The following is a 23,213-nucleotide window of genomic DNA, read 5'->3' as shown; positions in this document are numbered from 1 at the left end:
GTCAGAATTAATGGAAACGAGTCCTTAACTGACATAGACTAAGAATAACTAGCAAGATGTCCTATAGTTGTCTACGTGAGATGCGGTGGACCTGGATGCGACATTTAATGGGGGAAATAAGGGGAGGTCGGGTCTACAGAGTGTTGTTTACAGAAAATGGGACTAGGGAATGGGGAATTGGGGATAGTTGGGAAGTACTGAGGAAATAGGGGAATATTTACAAGCGGATATGGATGGATGCCAATCCCATATCCGCAACATTGCACCCTTCTCTACCTCGGGGCGTCACGACCCGATAAATTTTTACCTACGTTAGTGTGGCACTCAGATGTAGTTCCCTCTACTATTAACTCAACGCTGAGTGCGACAGTTTTACAGATGTTCACAAATGAGTAAATATGTCCCCCTGCGATGTTGCACCCTTCTCCTAACAGAAACACACCCACAGGATAACCAAATCGCGGAAAGCATCCTCAAACTAAACATACAGCCGGTAGGGAGCATCATTTACACAAGACTGATATTTACACTACGATCCAGGACCTGTTCTTTGAGGAACACATGCAGATGTTATGCATAGAGAGAGAGCACGCATGCCAGCATCGATACACCAACCCACAAGTGCCCTGTGGCCCTACGGCCTTTAATAATGTGCAGAGCACCCCATCCAAGCACCAAAAGCACCACCCCATACACACAGTCAGCACCATCCAGTGCACCAATAAAGTGTTCATAAAAATGCACAATTAAGCGTCCATGGTCACCGGTGGTGTCGCAGCCGGCCGATGTTCTGCCGCTGGTCTTGCCTTCCTGGAGTGCACTTGGCCTTCTGGCTTCTTTAGAAATAAAGAAAGGCGCCAACCGCGTCCATTTCTGAATTGTGGCCGTCAGGGGGGCCAACTATAAGTGGTTCACCTGTATGGCATAGGTGCCACGTTGACCCAGAGGTCCATCAACGGGTGGTGCTTGCCCGCAAAAGAACTGCGGTCCATTGTGGGCGGCCACAAAAATTGCGGTCCATATGGTGTATCGATCCAGGCAGCAAGCAGCGAAAGTACAGGCCCACAACTGCGGTGCCAGCACCTCTCTCTCCTCTCTCTCTGCCCCAAAGCCAGATCCTCGGAGGTGGGAGACAAAAGAAAACAAGTGAGTAAGGTGGTAAGGGCGCAAAAGTGCACGCAATATTAGGTAATGCACACTAGGGGCACATGGGAACCAGGTGAGACAGGTACGTTCCTACCGTACGCCCCCCCCCCCCCCCCCACCAGGTAACCTACATTGCCCCTCCCTTACCCCTTACTGTATCCACAAAACACAACACTACCCATAAACATCTACATTACACATCAACAAACGTCCCTACTGTCTTCCCCGTTCCTCCCATAAACCAAATTCGTCTTCTCTCCCTCCTAACCAATCAAATTTGCCATTTCCAACTCTCATCAAAATTTGCCATCTCCAACTCTCATCAAAATTTGCCATCTCCAACTCAACATCAAAATTTGCCATCACCAACTCATCATCATTCCCTCCTAAGGAGGGAGAGATGGAATCACCCCAATGTCTCATCCACGTCGTGATGCGTCTCACAAATCCAACAGCAATTCTCATTTCCTGCAACACAGAACAAAGGAACACAGGTGTGGAGTCATCATCACCACAGGTAAGTGGCTGCGTATGGTGCGACAGGTTCATCAATCCTAACTATTTCCTAAATGACTTTAACAACTTTACATTAGCCGGGGTCTTTCCCTGCCAATCCATTGGCCAACTTACACTATGGGTTCTAAAAACCAATTCCCATTGACCCAACTGTGGTGCTTCTCAATTTGGGGTCTCACTCCCCCGATTCATCTCCCGGTGCCCTCGCACAATTTCTGGCCTGCGACGTGTAGCTCTCCCAGGAGGTCTACCCACCTGCACACCTCCACCACTGTAGTTGCCACCCGAGCTTACCTGCTCCTCTCCCTAACCTAACTAACTGGGGAAGGCCCTCTCGCACTCTCACCCCCTCAGTGCCCTCTCTGGCACGGGCTGCCCGATCCACACCCGGGATCCTCAGGCACCCACTGACACTAACGGCTCCCAGAGCCCACCTGCGGCCTCACCTGGCCGACATCCTCACAGTGGTGGAGTGCCCAAACCAACTACACACACTAACAGGCTACACGCCCAGCCATTTCCACAACACTAATGCACCCATCCACAATACCATTCTGCAACCGCACCACAAATGCCAATATCCAACCACAATTTACCTATACCCTCTACCTAACACTTACACTACCCTCCCCGGGTACTCATGAAAGGGGTCCACTCTTCCCCCATCCACACCTTCGCACCATGCACACCACTCCGTACCACTTACTCCAACTCTCTCCACACCACTCATTCCAATACTCCTTGTATTCCACACACCTGTACTTGCACACCTGTGCTCTCATACTTGGTGCCGCCTGCACCCTTCTCTCCCCCAAGCGCATTCGCGCTGATCCACAACACTCACTACTCATACACTGCTCCACACACCTGTCCAGTTCTCACACAGCATCATCTCATCTAACTACTCCCCTCTGAAACTTGCGCTTCCCAGTCGTCCCTTTAAACTATTGCGCTCCCTCGTCATTATCATCCACTCTAATCTACCTGCGTCCCCACTACAGGTATCAGTCACTAACTAATCTTAACGTCACCTAATGTCATCTTCGCTAGATCCCTACACACAATATCCTAACCCACCCGGGCTAGTTTTCACTGCCATACACCCCATAATCTATAGCGCATTTGCCCCCAGTTTGTGAGGGATGACAGAGTTGCCATCCCACCACATCGGGCATCTCCCACTACCAATTTTGCACATCAAATTTCAACAAATCAAAAATTTGCCAACCACTACCCATCATCTGCCAATCATTACTGCCAATCCTTTTCCAATCATCAAATTTTGTTTTTTTCCTATTTTGGGTCCAAAACACTAACCTCATCACCCGTCTACTTATTAGATCCTCTCGGTGCACCAATTCCCTTCTAAAGCTCGGCTTCGTACAGCCGAGCAATGAATGCGGGTTGTTTTGTGCCAGCGGCTGGATGCGTCCGGCACTCGGTGCAGGGACGGGGGCTTACCCGTGCCGAGATCCCACGCACCACCTCGGCGCGGAGCCATCCAATTGCCCGATCTCGACCTGCCGGAATGCCTCAATAACAAGTGGTCGCCATGACGACCCTTCCTATCGGGCTGCCCGCTCCGCCTAGTGGAGCACGGACGCGGCCGTTCAAAGCGAGGCCCAGCGTGGATCGCGTACGGCGGTCCTTTCGAACCCGCCATGGCTCGGATCCCCGCTGGTTCTCGCGGCACGCGAAGCCCGGCACGCACCGAGGGCCCGATTCGGCTATAAGTCGCTCTAACCGCTAACCCGGTTACCGTCGATGCCTCACCTGCATGCTAACATGCATACGCTACCCCTTTCTTGCTCATACCTCCAGCTCTTCCCATGCTCCTCGTACCTTTCCTCACACACCTCGGTACACTCATTCCGCTCACAGGCTTGGTCACACACCTGACCACCGAACACTTTGGCACACATTCGTTGTTCGCACACCTCACCAACACACCTCTTCGCGCCCCTTCCTCGGTCACCTCCTCTGTGACAATCACAGGTGTGTTCTCACTCGCACACCCAACCACGTGCCTCACGACCAACTCAAGTGTGCATTCCCACACACGCTCTACCATTCCAGGTGTGCATCCTTCCATTCCAGGTGTACATCCTCGCTCACCTGTCACAACCAACTCACGCTCCGTGTCACTCTCACTACTTTCACCTCCACTCTCGGTCGCGCACTCACCCTTACTCTCGACAGCGCACTCTTTCCTCGTGCACCTGTCCGTTACACACCTTTCTCGTGCACACTCTCCCGTTACACCGTCTGTAACACTCACCACAGGTGTGCATTCTCCCTTTACACCCTCCGTAACACTCCTCACTACGCGCTTCCATGTGCTCCCTCGCACACGCGCTACGACCGACTCACTCTCGACAGCACCCTCACTCCTTGGCACGCACTTTTTCCTCACACACCCCAGAGTCGGACTTTCTTGCACACCAGACCTGTCGCACACTTCACCAACGGCCTCTCACGAACACCCGGGTCCATCTCGACCCCCAAGCTCATTAAATCACCTGGCGCATCATACGCACGACCATATTGGTCACCACTTACACCGGGTCCTCTTTCTCTTCGCTTATCCTCCATCACCTGCGAATCCCTCATCCGGTTAATGAGCACCTCATCACGATCCGAACACAGACTTTGGACCAATTATTTTACTTCCTCCTTTATCTCTTTCTTATCCTCTCTCCGTCGCTTCTTAATTTCGCTCACCCCTTCTTCCACTTCTTCTAATTTCTGCTTCACCTCCTTCATCTCCTCGTGCGCCCCCTTAAGTTCTTCCTCTAACTCCACCTTATTTTTTTCTATGTGCTCCCGCACCTCCCGCTCTTTAACCTCCATCACCTCTACCACCTTGTTCATTTTCCTCGTCAGGTCCTCATGTACCGTCTGACACTCTTTTTTAATTACCCCTACGTCCTTTTTCATCTCCTTCTGTGTCGATTTTAAACCCTCTATTACCGCTGTGTTCTTCTTTACCTGGTCCCCCAACTCCTTTTGTCCCACTGTCAGTTGTTCTACTCCCAGCGTCAACTCCTCTATACCACCTTGCAATTTTACAGTCCCCTTTCTCACCTCCTTCTCCATGCGCTCCTTACAGTGCCTCACCTCCTCGCGCACTCCTCCGACCTCCTCACTCACCCCTCCGACCTCCTCACTCACCCCTCTTCTGATCTCTTCTCCCATCACTTGCATCTCCTGCCCAGATGCCACCCTCATCTGCTCCATTTCCCCCCTGTGAGCATCCAATTTAGTTTCTACCCCCATTCTGACCCCCTCTATCTGCTGCCCCATTTGTTTAACTTCCCTTTCCGCTTGGTCCCTCATGTCCCTCAATTTGCCTTCCATACTGTTTTCTAACCCCTCTAACCCCTTTTTCATCCCTTCCATTTGATTCTCCTGAACGGCCATTCTGTTTTCTACCCCCATTAACCCCTCCTGTATTTCCCCTAATCTATTGTCTAATCCCTCTATTCTACTCCCTAACCCTCCGATCTGGGCCCCCATCCTTTGTTCTAACCGTTGGCTATTGGCCCCCATTTCCTCCCTCAATTTCTCGCTATTGGACCCCATGTCCTCCCTCAATTTCTCGCTATTGGACCCCATTTCGCCCCCCATGACCCCCATTTTTTCCCCCAATTCGTCCCTCATTGCCCCCATACTGTTTTTCAAACCTCCAATTTGGTCTCCCATTTGTCCCATAAGGGCCCCCATCATTCTGTTTTCCATTTCTTCATTATTCTTGTCCATAAGGGCCTTCATTTGTATTAAAAAAAGGTTCAAATCCACCGGTGGCGCTACTACGGTCGCGGGCGCGGTCGCCGTGGCCATGTGCGAGGCGCCATTTTGCGCGCCCGTAACCTCGTGCGCGAGGACGCCACCCTGCGAACCTGCCGCCCTCACTGCTTCGCTCTCCTCATGTCCCTCAATTTGGTCCTGGATCGACCCTGCCTCACTCTCCTCTACCGGAACCCAGCCGTCTTGATCTGCCATAGCGCGACTTTCAAAATTCGGGTTTTTATTTTAAAACAAAACAAATTTCACACTGCTTGTAATTTTGAGCGCGTTAAGCGCGCTTCGGGTCCGATCTCACTCCTCGACACCAATTGTTACGGACACGGCTTAAGGTGTTATGATGGGCCGAGCGGAATGGCCACCGTGTTCGCACAGTTTACCCGATTACCCCCAACTCACCCGATTCCACCCGACGTTGACCAAGTCGCGCTATGCTAAATCAATGGTTTGGAAAGGACACAACGGCTGGGATAAATGAAACGACACAAGGGGTACAGTTCTCAAGACCTCCGGAGGAGGATATAATTGGTGGTGGAGAAAAGGGGTAGATTACAAGGTAAGAGGTAAAGCACAGAAGAGATAGGCACTTAGACACAATCTTATCTATCCCAGACAGACCACAGACAAATGGAACAAGACTGACTTACACAGGGATTGATGGCAGGGAAGGACAGGCAGTCGATAGCACAAGGTGCACCTTGGCTCAGGGGCAGAATCAAACACGGTCTGGTCCAGAGATGCGGGGAGGTATTGCAGCGCTCGGAGGTGGCGTCCTTCTCTCTCCAAGCTGAGGGCGCATCTGACGTCACCTCCCTCTTCCTGCGCATGCTCAGCGGGGAGTGACACGCCCTCGGCTCGTTGGCTCCGCCCCAGATGGGATCGGTCCGCCGCTTCTATTGGGTGCGGGGGGTTACCGGGCTCCGCCCTTGACGAGGAGCTGACAGCGAGCCCCTACTTGGTAACCCCGTCGAGCACATGCTCGATGGCGGCTCGTTGGAAAGGCATGGTGCACTCCCAACACCCCCCGCCAACCAAGCCGGAGTGAGGACGCACACTCCCCGTGCCGCCGCCGCTGTTGTTGTTGTTGCTGTTGCTGTTGTTGTTGCTGAACCGTGAGGAAGAGCTGCGGGGAGGTATTGGGAGGTCCTACACTTCCTAACGGTGCCATACAATCACATTCTGGTGCAACGAAGAGTCAGAATTAATGGAAACGAGTCCTTAACTGACATAGACTAAGAATAACTAGCAAGATGTCCTATAGTTGTCTACGTGAGATGCGGTGGACCTGGATGCGACATTTAATGGGGGAAATAGGGGGAGGTCGGGTCTACAGAGTGTTGTTTACAGAAAATGGGACTAGGGAATGGGGAATTGGGGATAGTTGGGAAGTACTGAGGAAATAGGGGAATATTTACAAGCGGATATGGATGGATGCCAATCCCATATCCGCAACAATATTGATGAGTGTCTTTGCGGCACGGCTCTCAGGCTTCATCACAGAGAATGGTTTTGTAGATGGTTCTGTGGCGAAGGGAGGAATACCAGGATCACCAGGATGCATTGAACATTCGGCAATGGTCTGGCAAGGTCTGGTCTGGCAATGGACTCTGTGTTTGCCTCGAAATCCTTAGTCCCAGGCCCATCTCTCTCTGTTCCCTCCTTTCCCAGTCGAGCCCGGCTGCTCCTGGACTCTGTGTCCTTCTCTCCTGACGGGGTGGAGGAGTTTTTGTCAGGCCTCGACTCTGATTCTGCGGCTGGGCCGGACGGCGTCAGCCCACGGGTCCTAGGGTCCTGCTCTGCCGCTCTATCTCGCCCTCTCGCTGTTCTTTTCACCCTATCTTTTGCTCGGGGTCGTCTGCCAGCATCCTGGAGATCAGCTAGCATTGCCGCTTTGCACAAAGGGGGTGCAAGGGCAGATCCTTGCGGCTGCAGACCAATCGGCCTGCTCCCAATTGTCAGCGAAGTCATGGGATCCATCGTTGCTTCGGATGTGAAGTCTTTCCTCTTCTCCGGTGGCTTGATCTCTGATCATCGATTTGGTTTCGGACCAGGTCACTCTACTCTGGACGTGCTGCTTCTGCTGTCTCGGCGGTGGATGGGGGTCCTCAGTGCCAGGCGGGGGATCAGAGCTGTCTCCCTTGACATATCAAGAGCCTTTGATGCGGTCTGGCGCCCGGCTCTGCTCGCCGGGCTCTCCTCCTGTGGTGTCCATGGAGGTCTCCATGCATGGCTTGCGGACTTCCTCTCTGGTCGTGGTCAGCGTGTGGCCCTGGATGGATTTCTCTCATCTCCCCTTCCTGTTCGGGCTGGAGTTCCCCGGGGGGGTGTGCTGGGCCCTGTGCTTTTTCTGGTCTTTATCGATGATCTCTCTGACTCTCTGGAGAATCCTCTCTGTCTCTTTGCTGATGGCTCCACTCTCTGCCGCTCCATTCCTCTTCCCTCGGATCGGCGGTCTGCAGCCTCCTCACTCTCTGGGGACCTGGACGGGATCAAAGACTGGTCGGGCGGGTGGAGCATGTCTTTCGATCCTGCCGGGTCTCGCTCTCTTGCTGTGTCTCTCCGAAGGGATCGACTGGACAGCCCTCCCGTCTACTTTCTCGGCAGTCCTCTCCAGGAAGTTCTGTCGCTCGGGCTTTTGGGTCTCACTGTCTGCCGTGGTCTTTCTTGGGAGGACCGCATTTCCGGGCTGGCCTCCGGGGCCGGTCGCCGGCTGGGCGTCCTCCGTCGTGCGGGGTCCTTCCTCGGCGCGCCTGGGCTCCTCACCGCATACAGGGCTTTCATCCGCAGCTCTGTGGAGTGCTGTTCTCCCCTGTGGGCTGGTGCTCCTGCCTCGCACCTGGCTCGGCTTCGCGCTGTTGAGTCCAGGGCTTTCAGGGTCATTGGGGTCTCCCGCGATGAAGCTGTCTCTGGGGGCCTTTCACTCACTCACCGCGGGCGGGTGGGTGGTCTTTCTGTCTTCTGCCGGCTCCTCTCCGGCCTTGCTCCCCCGGCTCTCTCTGTGCTCTGTCCCCCAGATGTTCCTGCAGGTCGCGCGGGATCTGCCGGCAACCCTCTGATGGTTGGACTGCCGAAGTCTCGGCTCTCTGCTCACCTTCGCTCTTTCATTCCTCTTTTCTCCCGCCTGTGGAGCGGGCTCCCACACTCCCTTCGGTCCCTCTCCTCCCTCCAGGTCTTTGATGCGGCTGTTCGCCACCGTCTCTTGTCTTCCCCCATCCGTGGCCTTGGTCTTTTCTGCCCCCGCTGGTTCGCCCCAGATCCACCTTGTTTGAAATTCCGGCTTATTTCCTGGAGGTCCTGGCAGTGTCCATGTGTTTGTGCCTCTCCCACCCCCCCCCCCCCTTCACATGCCTCCCCCCCTTCACATGCCTCCCCCCCAAGGCCCTCTCCCTCCCACAGATCTCTCGATGTCTCCATGTCTCTCGGTCCCTGCTCTCGGATGTTGTGTTTGTGTCCTTCCCCCTCTCTCCCCATCTTGTCTACCGCTCCCGATGTTATTTGTTTTGTGTGTCTGTTTGTCTTTCTGTGTGATTAATGTTCGCTCTTTCACGAGCCTCGATCTTGTATACAAAACAAAACAAACAAACAAAAAAAAAAAAAAAAAAAAAAAAAAAAAAAAAAAAAAAAAAAAAAAGTGTTGCAGGAGGCAAAGAGGCAAAGGAATGATGTGGCGGTGGTATGGCTGGATTTGGAGAATGCATATGGGTCAGTGCCGCATGTCTTGATCAGGTATGCCATGGATTTCTTTTGGGTGCCACGGAGATTTCGGGATTTTTTGATGGCATATTATGATCAGTTTTGGATGCGGTTTGCGACACAGTCCTATGTAACAGAGTGGCAGAAGTTGGAAGTGGGGATCTCGATGGGATGTACCATCTCCCCTATTTTGTTTGTGCTGGTTATGGAGTTGTTGATACGTGCGGTGAGTGGACATGGGAAAGAAGTGGAGCGAGCCCCTGGTCAGAGGTTGCCAGCAATGTTTGCATTCATGGATGACCTGACAATTGCCCAACAGTCCGCTGATGCAGCAGTAGAGGTACTGGGACGACTGGAAAGGTTGATGCAGTGGGCAAGAATGGGATTTAAAGCAAGAAAGTCGAGGAGTGTGGTAGTGAGACGAGGTGTAGTGGATAACGTGCACAGGTTTGAGCTGGGAGGGGAGGTGGTTCCATCATTGCTTGAGGCCCCTGTGAAGAGTTTGGGAAGATGGTATACAGTGGAGTTGAATGATGTGGGAAGAGTGGAAGAGGTCAGAAACAATCTTTTGAGAGGTTTGAAGAGGATTGATGGATGTGGTTTGCCAGGTAAGTTGAAGGTATGGTGTTTGAAGTATGGATTGATGCCACGAGTATTGTGGCCATTGATGTATGATATTGCGATTGGGCATGTAGAGAGGATGGAGGTTGTGGTGAGCGGGTTTGTGAGGAGGTGGTTGGGAGTGCCACGCTGTTTGAAGAACATTGCCTTTTATGGTCAGGGTGGAAAACTCCAGTTTCCCTTGACATCATTAACCGAGGAGTTCAAGGTGGTGAGGGTGCGGGAGTTCATGATGTTGCGGGATTCAAGTGATGCAGTGGTAAAGAATGCTCTCCCAGAGAAGAAGGGAATTCAGAAATGAAATGCAAGAGCAGAGGTGGATGAGTTGGAGTAGCGGTTGCAACAGGAGGAGGTCATGGGGATGGTACAGCACGGGAAGCATGGCTTGGGGTGGATGAAGCATGAGCGGTGGGGAAAGGCATGTGTGAAAGAGAGGAGGACGATGGTTGAGAGGGAGGTGAGAAGAAAGGAGGAGGAGGAGGGGAGATGTGTGAAAGCAGTCGGACAGGCACAGCAAGGTGCTTGGACTAGGTGGGAAGGTGTGCGGGTGAGTATATTGAAGTGGCAAGAGATTTGGAGGATGGAGCCAATATTGTTGAGTTTCCTGTTGCGGGCACGTATTATGTGCTTCCGTCACCAGTAAACTTGAGATTGTGGGGATTGTTGCAGGAGGAGAGATGTTATTTGTGTGGAGGTCTGGGAACGGTGCAGCATGCACTGAGTGCATGCTCAGTAGCATTGGCAGCAGGATGATACAAGTGGCGACATGATCAGGTGCTGGCGGTAGTAGTGAAGATGGTGCAACAAGAGGTGCTAAGATCGAGAGAGAGAGAAGAGTAGAGAAGGAGACCGATGGGGGAGAGGTGTTGTTTGTCAGAGAGGACCAAGTGGTAAGAGGTGGAAAGAGGAGGAGGTGGAAAGCAAGAGGGCTGTCATATACTTCTGATTGGCAGGTGGTGGCAGACCTAAAGCCACAATTGGTATTCCCAGAGGAGAACAGTGTGACAAGGTTGCGGCCTGACATTGTCATCTGGTCAGGTGCAACAAGACAGGTCATCTTAGGGGAATTGTCTGTACCGTGGGAAGAGAACATGGAGGAGGTGCACGAGAGGAAGAGAGGAAAGTACAGTGAGCTGGAGGCAGAGTGCCGGGAGAAGGGTTGGCAAGTTTCTTGTCAGCCATTTGAGGTGGGGTGTAGAGGGTATGTTGGCAATTCCTTTTCTGCATTTCTTGATCGGCTTGGAGTGTGTGGGACAGAAAGAAGGAGGATGTGTGACAAAGTGGCCCAGGTTGCCTTGAAAGGCTCACTTTGGATATGGAGGAAGTTTATGGAGGCACGTCGAACGGTGTAGGTTGAGGTTTGCATAAATATGTTTTTGCATGAGTGGTGCATGTTGGTAAGGGTAGGTGGTTGGTTGGTTGTGTGTGGTTTTTTTTTTTACTATTATTATTTCTTATTTTGTGTATGTGAGTGAGTGAGTGGGTGAGGGTGTGTGTTTTTGCATGAATGAATTTTTGCAAGAGTGTGTGTGTTTTTGTATGTTGGGTGGTGTATGTTGTAAAGGTAGGTTGTGTGTGTGTGTGTGTGTGTGTGTGTGTGTGTGTGTGTGTGTGTGTGTGTGTGTGTGTGTGTGTGTGTGTGTGTGTGTGTGTGTGTTTTGTCTGATCTGGTGTGTTTTGTTGGTGAGTGGTGAAGGTTATAAATTGTTGTTGTAGTCTGTATTTGCACTGGCTGGGGGTGGGGGTATGTACGCATCCAGGTGTAGTTGCTGCATGTGGAGGTGTATGTGCCCCTGCTGGCCCACCTTGGCTGACCGTATCGAGGTTGAAGGGCCGAAACGGGATGATGCTGAGGACCTCGACTGAGGACCCGGTCAGTGCGGCACACTTGTGACCAGGTGTTTTGAACTTTTATATATATGTGTGTGTATATATATATATATATATATATATATATATATATATATATATATATATATATGTATATATGTATATGTATATATGTATATGTATATGTATATATATATATGTATGTATGTATATATATATATATATATATATATATATATATATATATATATATATTGTTGCGGATCCGGGGTTCGGCGCTCCCCTTACCAAGGGGGGGTTAATCCCTTTGTCTTTTACAGTGGCCGATCCCCCAGTCCTGGAACTATCATGCTCCTTTGCGGGGTTGAGATTGGCCAGGGTGATTGGACAAGATGGGCTCCCAAATACCTTTGCCAATCTCTCCGCAAAGCAGGGAGATAAGTCCCGCCCGGGCCACGGATATGATGGTAATTGCCGAGCGGTTTAGCAACCTGAGCCGTTAGCAAGAGACTAACCCGATTCAAAGTGGTTCCGATCGTGCCACGTATATCAATTGAGAAAACACGAAAGCGATCGGATGGAGAGAAGAAACCAAGTGAAGGAAGAACAAACATTTATTACAACCAATTAATTAAAGAGGAAATGAAAGGAAGATAATTTACAGAAGAGGAAATAAAAGGACACCTGGCAAGCTTAAACAGTCTTAAATATCACGCCCAGGACAGAACAAACACACTTACACGAATGGATGGAATGGCAGGGATGGATGGAAGGAATGGTAGGAAGAGAAAGGTCCAGGTGGATGGTGGCGTTGAGGTCCCGCTCCAAGCTCGTGCTCCGGTCCACGCTCCGGGTTCCACACTTGCCGCGGCAACAAACGGCCGGCAGCTTCGCGTGGCGTTGAACGCAAGCGGACAATTATCTCGCGGGAGGAGACTGGGAGGCGGTGTACATAATAAATGGACCCTTAGCCTTCGGCCAGTTGTGCGACTCCAAAATGGTTCGTATCCACGGCAAGCAGGGACTCCTTCACCACTCTGGTCTTTCGCGTCTGCCGTCTTCTCCCGTATCACTCATCTCCCGAAGCAGTCCCCCGCGAGCGCTTATATTGGCTGCTCGCGGATCAAGCCGCCGGCTCATAGGACACACGCACCGGGGAACTCGCCTCGGCCCTGGTTGGCTGTGAGGGTTTATTGGTCCGCCCCTTGATGACACGTTGAGGGGCCACACCTTGCTCCGCCAACTCCTCCCCCTTTATCTTCGCTCTGACCGCATGCGTAACGGCGTCTTGGGGGATAGAAAACCACCCGCACTGTTGTGGAAGAGATGATTGGGGCCTACTCTTATTTCATTAATGCAACGTAGATTCAACTTTTGGAAACAGATCCTTACCTGAAACACTTACTAATGAAATAACTATAGAGAAGTCCTATGGTGTCCTACGTGTTGTACATGGCTTATCTATGAGTGCGATCTTTTAACATGTAGAAGAATGGGGATATTTACAGGAATTATTATTTACAAAGTGAAGGTTCTAAAAACCTTAACACAGCACCCTTATTTCCTCCAGGCACGTCCTGTGCCGATAAAACTTTAACTTAGTGTGACACTCAGGTGTGGTAACCCTCTACTATTAACTTCACCCTGAGTGCGACATTTTTTAAACAGTTAAGTATGTCCCGCCTGCTACGTTGCATCCTATCTAACAGACTCACGCCCACAGACTAACCGAATTGCGGAATTAATTTTCAAACTAAACATTGACGGTGGGGAGCATGTTATTTCCAAGACACTATTTGGTATTTACAAACGCGAACCCAGGACCTGTCTTTTAGGAGACAAAAGCAGAACTTTTTGATAAGAGGAAGAGCATGCACTGCACTGCACCGATACCACCAGCACCAATTAACAAAATAAGCACCAAAGCACCAGAAGCACCACAGTCAGCACCATCCAGTGCCCAGTCACACACTTCAATCATAATAAATGAGGTGTCTGATGTCTTCTCTGCTCTGCCGATGTTCTTGGCTGCTGGGCCGATGTTTCTTGATGTTCGTTTTCTTGCTTGCTGCCTATTTAGAAATAAAAAAGGGCACACAACGTGTCCACTTTTTTTATTTACGGAAGCAGGGGCCAACTAGGGTGGTCCACCTGCATGGCATAGGTGCCACCTTCACCGGGGTCCGCAAGCAAGTTGCCGGCAGCAATGGCCAGCCCCAGCAGAGGTGCCAGGCCCCAAAACATGGGGTCCATAGGTGTGGTGCTCGGCCACAGAAATGTGGTCCATATGGCGGTGCTAGGCCGCAAGACGTGCGGTCCATAAGGGGTGTACCGGTCCAGGCAGTGCAGGCAGCGGAAGTGCGGGCACACAACTGCGACTACCTGCGCACTTTCCCCTCAGTGCCCAAAGACCACGGTCCATGGGTGGGGAAGGAAGACAAAGCAGAGTTAGCGATGGGTAAGGACGCAAGGGTACACATCAATATAATGTAATGCAGACAGGAAGGGTGCTGGAGAGCGAGCGGAGAAAGCTCGTCCCTGGCGTACGTTCCCCCCCTGTCACCTAACCTACCCTTGCCCCTACCCCGTATTTACAAAATCTACACTTTTACAAATTCGTCACTACGTCTTGTCTTCCCCATATCTCCTAATGCCAAATTCGTTACCAATCCCTCCAACCCAATTTGCCATCAACCAATTCCTCATCAATCCCTCTTAAGGAGGAAGAGATGGAATCACAAGCACAATGTCATCCCCACGTCATGATGCGTCTTACATCCAAACATTTGCAAAATCAAAACATGGTGTTCCAGCTCTACAAATCAAACTCTACAAACTCTACAAACTCTACAAACAAAAATCAAACTCTACAAAACAAAACATCATCTCCCAAGTGAATGGATGCAGATGGTGCGAAGAGATTTTCAATCCTAGCTAACTTCTAAATGACATTAACGCTCTTTACACTACCCGGGGTCTTTCCCTGCCAAACCATTGGCCACTTTACTCTATGTGGTTCTAAGAACCGAACTCCCATTGCACATACTGTGGTGCTCTCCAATTTGGGGTCTCACTCTCCCGATTCTACACCCTGTGCCCTCGCACAATTTCAGGGCTGGGTTGTGTGGCGCTCCCAGCAGGTCCGCTCACCTGCACACCTCCGCCACTGTAGTTGCCTCCCGAGCTTGCCTAGCTCCTCACCCTAACCTATCTAACTGGGGAAGGCCCTCTGGCTCTCTCCCCATCTATGCCCCCTCTCGGCATCGGGCTATCCGGGTCCTTCCCTGGATCGTCGGGCCCCACTGAACACTACTGGCTCCCAGAGCCTACCTGCGGCTTCACCTGGCCGACAGACTAACAGTGGCGGAGTGCCCATTCAATCACACCTCTAACAGGCCACACGCCCAGCCATTCCATTTTACCCACGCACCAATCAAAGCAGTACTCTGCTACTTCCACACCACAGATGCCAATATCCACCACAATTTACCTGTACCCTCTACCTACTTTTAAACTACCCTCCCCGGGTATTCGTGAAGGGGGTCCATCTTTCCCCCATCCACTCCTTCGCACCATGCACTCCACTCTACATATTCCACACACTCACTCCACACCATCCATTCCAGACCATTCATTCCATTCCATTCATTCCATACAGCCATTCTCCATTCACCTGTACTTCACTTGCACACCTGGTGGCACTTGCACACCTGGTGACACCTGCACCCTCCTTTCCTCCAGGACCATTCACTCAGTAACACAATCACAATCACAATCACAAACATTCACAATGCTCTGCTCAATCACTTTCTACACACACACGCACACACACACACACACACTCACTCGCACTCACACTCACACACACACCATTCACGAGCATTGCCTCTCAATTCCTCATTTCATCACTCTCACTACAAACACAACTGCATCATCTGGCTACCTGGTTTCCCTCTAACTTTGTGCTTCCCCAGTCATCCCTTATACTATTGCACATCCCATGTTGTTATCAACCAAACGAATCTCTCTACGTCCCCTACTACCTGTACAAAAGTCACTACTTAAATCTAATGTTACCTATTGTCATTTTCTAGATCCCTAACATTATCCAAACCCTCCCTGGCTTGGTTTTCACCGCCATAACCCCATAAACTACTGCTCATGTGCCCGGGCGGATGTGAGGGATGGTAGAGCTACCATCCCTCTACACCACATACCATTCACCAATCAAATTTGCCAATCAAATTTGCCAGTCATCATTGCTACCTATGCCATTAATCGTCCACTACGCTACGAGCCTCGGTGCGGGAAATGCATTTTTACAGCTCGGTTTCGAAAAACCGAGCCATGTATCCTGGTGGTTGGTCTACTGATGGTTGGGTCCGTCCGGCATCCGATTCTGTGGAGGAGGCATACTCGGGCCGAGGTTCCATGGTCCATCGCGGCGCGGAGCCTCACGGTCTCCGGCCTGATTGCCCAACCTCACCTGGCGGGAACACCGCCCCCGTCAGGGGGCGAAGGTCCGACCTGGCCGACCTCCCCCGGAATCGCGCCGCTCGCCGTCACGACGCGGCCCCGACCATACAGAGCGGAGCCCGGCCCGGATCGTGCACGACGCTCCCTGCAGGAGCGACGAGACGACGGTCCCGGCCGGTCCCCCACAGAACGCAAAGAGCACCGCGCACCGAGCGCTCGCGTTGGCTATACGTCGGCCTAACCGCTGCCCCGGTCAACGTCGATGCTCCCTTTGCATTCTCACACCATTCGTTCTGTTTTACACTCGTACATCTCGGCGCTCCAATGCCTCTCGTACATCCCACGCATTCTACTCACACACATTCTTGCGCATCCATTCCACCATTCGCACACTTTGTTACACACTACTCGCTGTTCGCACACCTCTCCCCCATTACGTACTCCGTAACACTCATGGGTGTGCGCTCTTGCACACCCGCTCAGCGCACACCTACCCGGTACGTACTCCGTACCACTCATGGGAGTGCAGTCTCGCACCCGCTCCTCATCCATTCCAGGTGTGCTTCCTCGCACACCCGCCACAACCAACTCGCTCTCTGTATCACAATCACTCCCACACCCATACTCTGTCGTGCATTCATTCTTACTTTCACCCTCTGCCGTGCCTTCGCTCTCACACTCGGTATCACATTCTCGCTCCGGTGCCCTCTTCTTCCTCACACGCGCGCCATTCCTACTCACACCTCTCACCACGGACCTTTTACAAACGCCCGGGTGCCATCGCGATCCCAAGCGCGCGAAAATTCTTTTTGCGCCAAACACTTTCCTGCAAAATCTCCCCGCACAATATACAGCACGACTCACCTGGGCGCTTCCTCTTCTTCGCTCCAACACCACCTGCAAACTTTCATTTGGGTTAAGCACGGCATCAAGGTGTGAGCTTAGACTTTGTACATCATCCATCTCTCCCTTCAACTCAATTTCTATCTCTGCCGTCTCTCCAATCCCAATTTCCACTATTTCTTTTTCCTTCTGAATTAATTCTTTTTCTTTTCCTAGCCCAACGACCGCCGGTGCGCCAAAAAAAAATTCTTTTAATTCCGTGGCCGTTGGCTTTTCTATACCCCGAGTCGCGATTTCTACCCCGGTCCAGTTACCTGCGCCTTGCTTAGCCTCACTCAACCCACGCTCCTCTAGTCGCGCTACCTCGTTGCATACCGATGTGCTCCTCCTCCCGCCTGACCCGCGGTCTATTCCTTTCCCCATTTTTTTTATGTTGGCGTATATTTGCTCGTGAAATCCATCCGGGTTGTCCCTTGCTTCATTCCTCATTTTTTCCATGTCGATCCCCTGGGTAGCCATCATTGCATCCATCCCCTTCCTGTCACCCTCCATATATGCGCTGAAATGCACCATAAAAAGGCCCCAGTCCATCGACACTGCGGGCCCAGCTATCGCCGTCACGTACAGGAGGCCGCCATTTCCTTCCCCAGCTGCCGCACCCTTTTCAGCCTCCATTACCACCAACTGTCTCTCTCGGTCCTGGGTTATCAATTTTTCCTTTACTTCTACCCCCACCGGCATCCGACTGCCTTGATCATCCATGGCACGATTATAATTTGGATATTATAATAAAATTTCGGCCGCTCGTAATTTTGACCAAATTTTTTAAGATTATAGAAATATTTGGTTCGGGCCTCAAATCCCACTCCCGGACACCAATTGTTGTGATCCAGGGTTCGGCGTTCCCCTTACCAAGGGGGGGTTAATCCCCTTGTCTTTTACACTGGCCGATCCCCCAGTCCTGGAACTATCACGCTCCTTTGCGGGGTTGAGATTGGCCAGGGTGATTGGTCAAGATGGGCTCCCAAATACCTTTGCCAATCTCTCCACAAAGCAGGGAGATAAGTCCCGCCCGGGCCACAGATATGATGGTAATTGCCAGCGGTTTAGCAATCTGCAACCCGAGCCGTTAGCAAGAGACTAACCCGATTCAAAGCGGTTCCTATCATGCTACGTATATCAATTGAGAAAACACGAAAGCGATCGGATGGAGAGAAGAAACCAAGTGAAGGAAGAACAAATATTTATTACAACCAATTAATTAAAGAAGAAATGAAAGGAAGATAATTTACAGAAGAGGAAATAAAAGGACACAGGGCAAGCTTAAACAGTCTTAAATATCATGCCCAGGACAGAACAAACAGACTTACACGAATGGATGGAATGGCATGGATGGATGGAAGGAATGGTAGGAAGAGAAGGGTCCAGGTGGATGGTGGCATCGAGGTCCTGCTCCAAGCTCGCGCTCCGGTCCACGCTCCGGGTTCCACTCGTGCCGCGGCATGGATGATTGGATGGGTGGAAGGAAGAATGGATGAGTGGAAGGAGGGATGGAGGAGTGGAAGGAAGGATGGATGATGAGTGGAAGGAGGGATGGAGGAGTGGAAGGAAGGATGGATGATGAGTGGAAGGAGGGTTGGATGAGTGGAAGGATGGATGAGTGAAAGGAGGGATGGAGGAGTGGAAGGAAGGATGGATGATGAGTGGAAGGAGGGATGGATGAGTGGAAGGAAGGATGGATGAGTGGAAGTTGGGATGGATAAGTGGAAGGATGGATGAGTGGAAGGAGGGATGGATGAGTGGAAGGATGGATGGATGAGTGGAAGGAAGGATGGGTGAGTGGAAGGAGGGATGGGGGAGTGGAAGGAGGGATGGAGGAGTGGAAGGAGGGATGGATGAGTGGAAGGAAGGATGGAGGAGTGGAAGGAGGGATGGATGAGTGGAAGGAAGGATGGATGAGTGGAAGGAAGGGTGGATGAGTGGAAGGAGGGATGGAGGAGTGGAAGGAGGGATGGATGAGTGCAAGGAAGGATGGATGAGTGGAAGGAGGGATGGAGGAGTGGAAGGAGGGATGGATGATTGGAAGGACGGATGGATGAGGGGAAGGAGGGATGGATGAGTGGAAGGAAGGATGGATGAGTGGAAAGAGCTCTTACACGCTCTTAGCTCTTGCACGAGCCTCGATCTTGTAAGCAAAAAAAAAAAAAACAAAAAAAAAAACGAATGGCCGGCAGCTTCGCGTGGCGTTGAACGCAAGCAAACAACTATCTCGCGGGGGAAGACTGGGAGGCGGCGTACGTAATAAATGGACCCTTCGCCTTCGGACAGTTGTGCGCCTCCAAAATGGTTTGTATCCACGGCAAGCAGGGACTCCTTCACCACTCTGGTCTTTCGCGTCTGCCGTCTTCTCCCGTATCACTCATCTCCCGAAGCAGTCCCCCGCGAGCGCTTATACCGGCCGCTTGCGGATCAAGCCGCCGGCTCAAAGGACACACCCACCGGGGAACTCGCCTCGGCCCTCGTTGGCTGTGAGGGTTTATCGGTCCGCCCCTTGATGACACGTTGAGGGGCCACGCCTTGCTCCGACACCTCCTCCCCCTTTTTCCTTCACTCTGACCGCATGCGTAATGGCGTCTTGGGGGATAGAAAACCACCCGCACTGATGTGGAAGAGATGATTGGGGCCTACTCTTATTTCATTAACTAGGGCATGCCCATACTATATATATATCTAAAAGTATATCCCCCCCCCCCCCCTCTATTTACATGCAATGGTTTGGTCCAAAGCGAACGGCTTGCGAGTACGGTGACAATCCCCCCCCTCTATTTACATGAAATGGTTTGGTCCAAAGCGAACGGCTTGCGAGTACGGTGACAATCCCCCCCCCCCCCCTCTATTTACATGAAATGGTTTGGTCCAAAGCGAACGGCTTGCGAGTACGGTGACAATCCCCCCCCTCTATTTACATGAAATGGTTTGGTCCAAAGCTAACGACTTGCGGAGTTTGGTAAAGAAATCGCCATCGCGTGCACAAATGCGCAGGAAAGCGAATGAATCGCAAATTAGTTTTAATTAGTTTTAAAATACCCGCTATAAGTACCCGTACATGTAGTAGTGCATATAAGTACCCGTACGTGGGTGCCCGTTCCTTGCCAAAAAAAAAAAAAAACGCTACCCGTACGCTCTACCCCGCCCGTACGCCCGTAAACAAAAAAAACAACGCTCTTCACTTCCGCCCTTCGCTCTGACTGAATTGGGAGAAATAATGCGCATAAGAAATCGAGAAATTATTATTTTCTCCGGAAGAAATCGAATTACGTACCGTAATGGCGCACGCGCTGGGCTCAGCATCAGCTCGCTCTCACATCGGCCACGCCTACGCAATAACGCGTTCTGTGATTGGATGCCGGAAGTGCAGTCCTCACTGTCCGGAAGGTCGCAAATCGCAGTTACGATGAATCGCAAATTAGTTTTAATTAGTTTTAAAACATAGTTTAACGGCAACATAGTTTGCCGACGGGAAATAAATGAATACGCTCTCAAATGTGCCATCCGAGGCAGAGTGTGTTCGCCACGTTCGGCACACGTGATAGCTCGCTGCTCTCTGATTGGTTGAATCGTTTTTTGGACATAGCTCGGTAACTACTTCTGCGATTAATTTAAAACCTTGAAAAGGCACATCCTCGGGTCCCCAGCAATATACCTGGCAAGTTTCAAGTATATCGGACCGGTAGTTGTCGAGAAACAGCGGTCACAGACATACAAACATACAAACATACAAACGTACAAACAAACATACACACAGAGATTACTGGAATTATAGATAGATGCAACGTAGATTCAACTATTGGAAACAGATCCTTACCTGAAACACATACTGATGAAATAACTATAGAGAAGTCCTATGGTGTCCTACGTGTTGTACATGGCTTATCTATGGGTGCGATCTTTTAGCATGTAGAAAAATGGGGATATTTACAGGAATTATTATATTTACAAAGTGAAGGTTCTAAAAACCGTAACAATATATATACACACGTTTTTATATTAGTCTGGTGTGAGTTTATAGTTCACGAAACAGACTCTGACACTCCCAATGGTGAATAATCACTTTTAAAATTCTAGTAGCCGGATCCAAATCTGGATCTTCACCCAAATCTAATCATTTCGTCCTTGTCACATCCGCTACATCTCTGCCGAATTTCGGCAAATCCAGCCACAACTTTTTGAGATATTTTTTTCACAAACGGACAGACAAATGGACAAACAGACAGACAGGAGTGAAAACATAACCACCATCCACCTTTGGTGGCAAAGATAACAACAACTTCCCACATTTTCTGAACATGTACAAAAGTTCCAGTTCCTTTTTATGTTCCGGTATGTAGGTATTATGTTCTTGGGTTGTCCGTCCGTGTGTCCAGCGCAATAACTTGTGAATCGTTGAAGGGATTATTATTTTTTGCCAAACTTGGGACATTTATGTTATGAATGAATGAATGAGCGTTTTAAGGCCATTTTCCCCGCTAGAGCGGGGGTTAGCCTTGCGGGCCCCATGACAATCATGGTTCCCTGTTTGAGGCAATGTTTTTATGGCCGGATGCCCTTCCTGAGGCCAACCCTTGGTCACGCTCTTAAGATGCACAGGGATACGGTGTACCTATTCTAAATCGGGGTACACACTGTCATCATTCATCCCAGCAAGCTGGTACTCAATTTGCCGACCTCGAAAGGATGACAGGCTGAGTCAACCTCAACCCCCCTGGCGTTAATTCAGCAATCGACCGGGATTCGAACCCAGGATCCTAGGATCCCAAGCCGGCACCCTAACCGCTAAGCCAACACCAGGCAATGTTATATAACAAAATAATATAGCAATTTATCGTAACAAAATAATCTATATATATAAAACACAGTTTGTGTGTGCGTGTGTGTGTGTGTGTAATGTTACCGATAGACTCGGAAACGGAGAGGCTCACGTGCTTGATATTTGGCATAGACATGGCCATTGAGCCTGGGACGAACATGGCTGAGACCATATTTGACGAGATCCATATTTTTTATTCATATTTACGTCAGCGCATTTCAGCGAAGTACCCGCTAATCTCAGCCGGCGCCAGAGCTCGCTGATTCGCTCAGAGCGATCACGTGATGTTCCATCCCGTCACACGTCACACGTTTGCACGTAATTCAGGGCGAAAAGCGATTACGGTTTTTCACCTTTATGCGACCGTGTTTTGTGTCGATTTTGTGCGATATGAATTAAATTTTAATCCATATTTCGTGTTTACGAATTCGAATACGAAGGATTTCCCCTTTCCCCTTTCGATTTCGAATACGAATCGAATACGAGGTTGAGTCGAGAGGGCGAATGTACGGGTTGGGAATGTACGGGTCTCCCCTCCCCCACCCGGCAATGCCGGGTACTTCTGCTAGGATCACGTGATGTTCCAACTTTGCCGCCATAATCTCACAGTTATGCGTTCGCACGTAATTCAGTTTTTCCACATTTCAGCGAGGAACATTGCCATTCACACCACATAGGTTTTTTTTCACTTTCATCTGATATTTGTGATTTATTTCAAACAAACTGAATTCCCATCTACACGGCCATGTATTCCTATTAACGTAATGTAAAGTACATAAATTGTGTGGATTACATCATTTCTGGATGTGATCAATTGCCAGTAACCATCTATATCCCTCCCCTTCCCTCCTCCCCTCCCTCCCCCTCCCTTTCCCCCCTCCCCCTCCCCCTCCCCCTACCCTTCCCCCTCCCTTCCCCCTCCACCCTACCCTCTCCCCTTCCCCCCTCCCCTTTCCCCCCCATCCCCCTCCCCCTCCCTTTCCCCCATGCCCCTCCCTTTCCCCCCCTACCCCTTCCTTTCTGCCCTACGCCTTCCCCATCCCCCTCCCCCTCCCCTCCCTTTCCCCCCTACCCTTTCCTTTCTGTCCTACCCCTTCCCCACCCCCTCCCCCTCCCCCCTCCCCCCTCTCCTCCCCTCCCCCCTGTTCCCCTCCCCTCCCCCCACTCCCCTCCGCCCTCTCCTCCCCCTCCCCCCCCATTCCCCTCCCCTCCCCCCACTCCCATCCCCCATCCCCCCTCCCCCCCTCCCCTTCCCCCTCCTTTCCCCCTTCCCCCTCCCCCTCCCCCTCCCCCTCCCCTCCCCTTCCCTCCTCCCCCTCCCTCACACTCCCCCTCCCTTTCCCCCCTCCCCTTCCCCCTACCCTTCCCCCTCCCTTCTCCCTCCACCCTACCCTCTCCCCTTCCCGACCCCCTCCCC

General features: G+C 51.2%; 2 protein-coding genes across 2 annotated transcripts in view; one reads left to right on the top strand and one right to left on the bottom strand.

Moving 5' to 3' along the window:
- The window catches only part of LOC144888214 (E3 ubiquitin/ISG15 ligase TRIM25-like), a 263,155-nt gene extending 262,192 nt beyond the window's left edge, over positions 1–963 (bottom strand). The window contains exon 1 of the mRNA XM_078770384.1: positions 916–963. The gene's annotated coding sequence lies outside the window, so the exon portion shown is untranslated. The remainder of the gene's footprint in view (positions 1–915) is intronic.
- The window catches only part of LOC137417060 (uncharacterized), an 83,050-nt gene that overhangs the window by 40,380 nt on the left and 19,457 nt on the right, over positions 1–23,213 (top strand). The window lies entirely within an intron of this gene.

This window comes from Myxine glutinosa, chromosome 1, assembly GCF_964187855.1.
Source record: "Myxine glutinosa chromosome 1, kmMyxGlut1.1, whole genome shotgun sequence".
In the NCBI taxonomy this organism is placed as follows: Eukaryota; Metazoa; Chordata; class Myxini; order Myxiniformes; family Myxinidae; genus Myxine; species Myxine glutinosa.
This window is presented reverse-complemented; position numbering and strand designations above follow the sequence as displayed.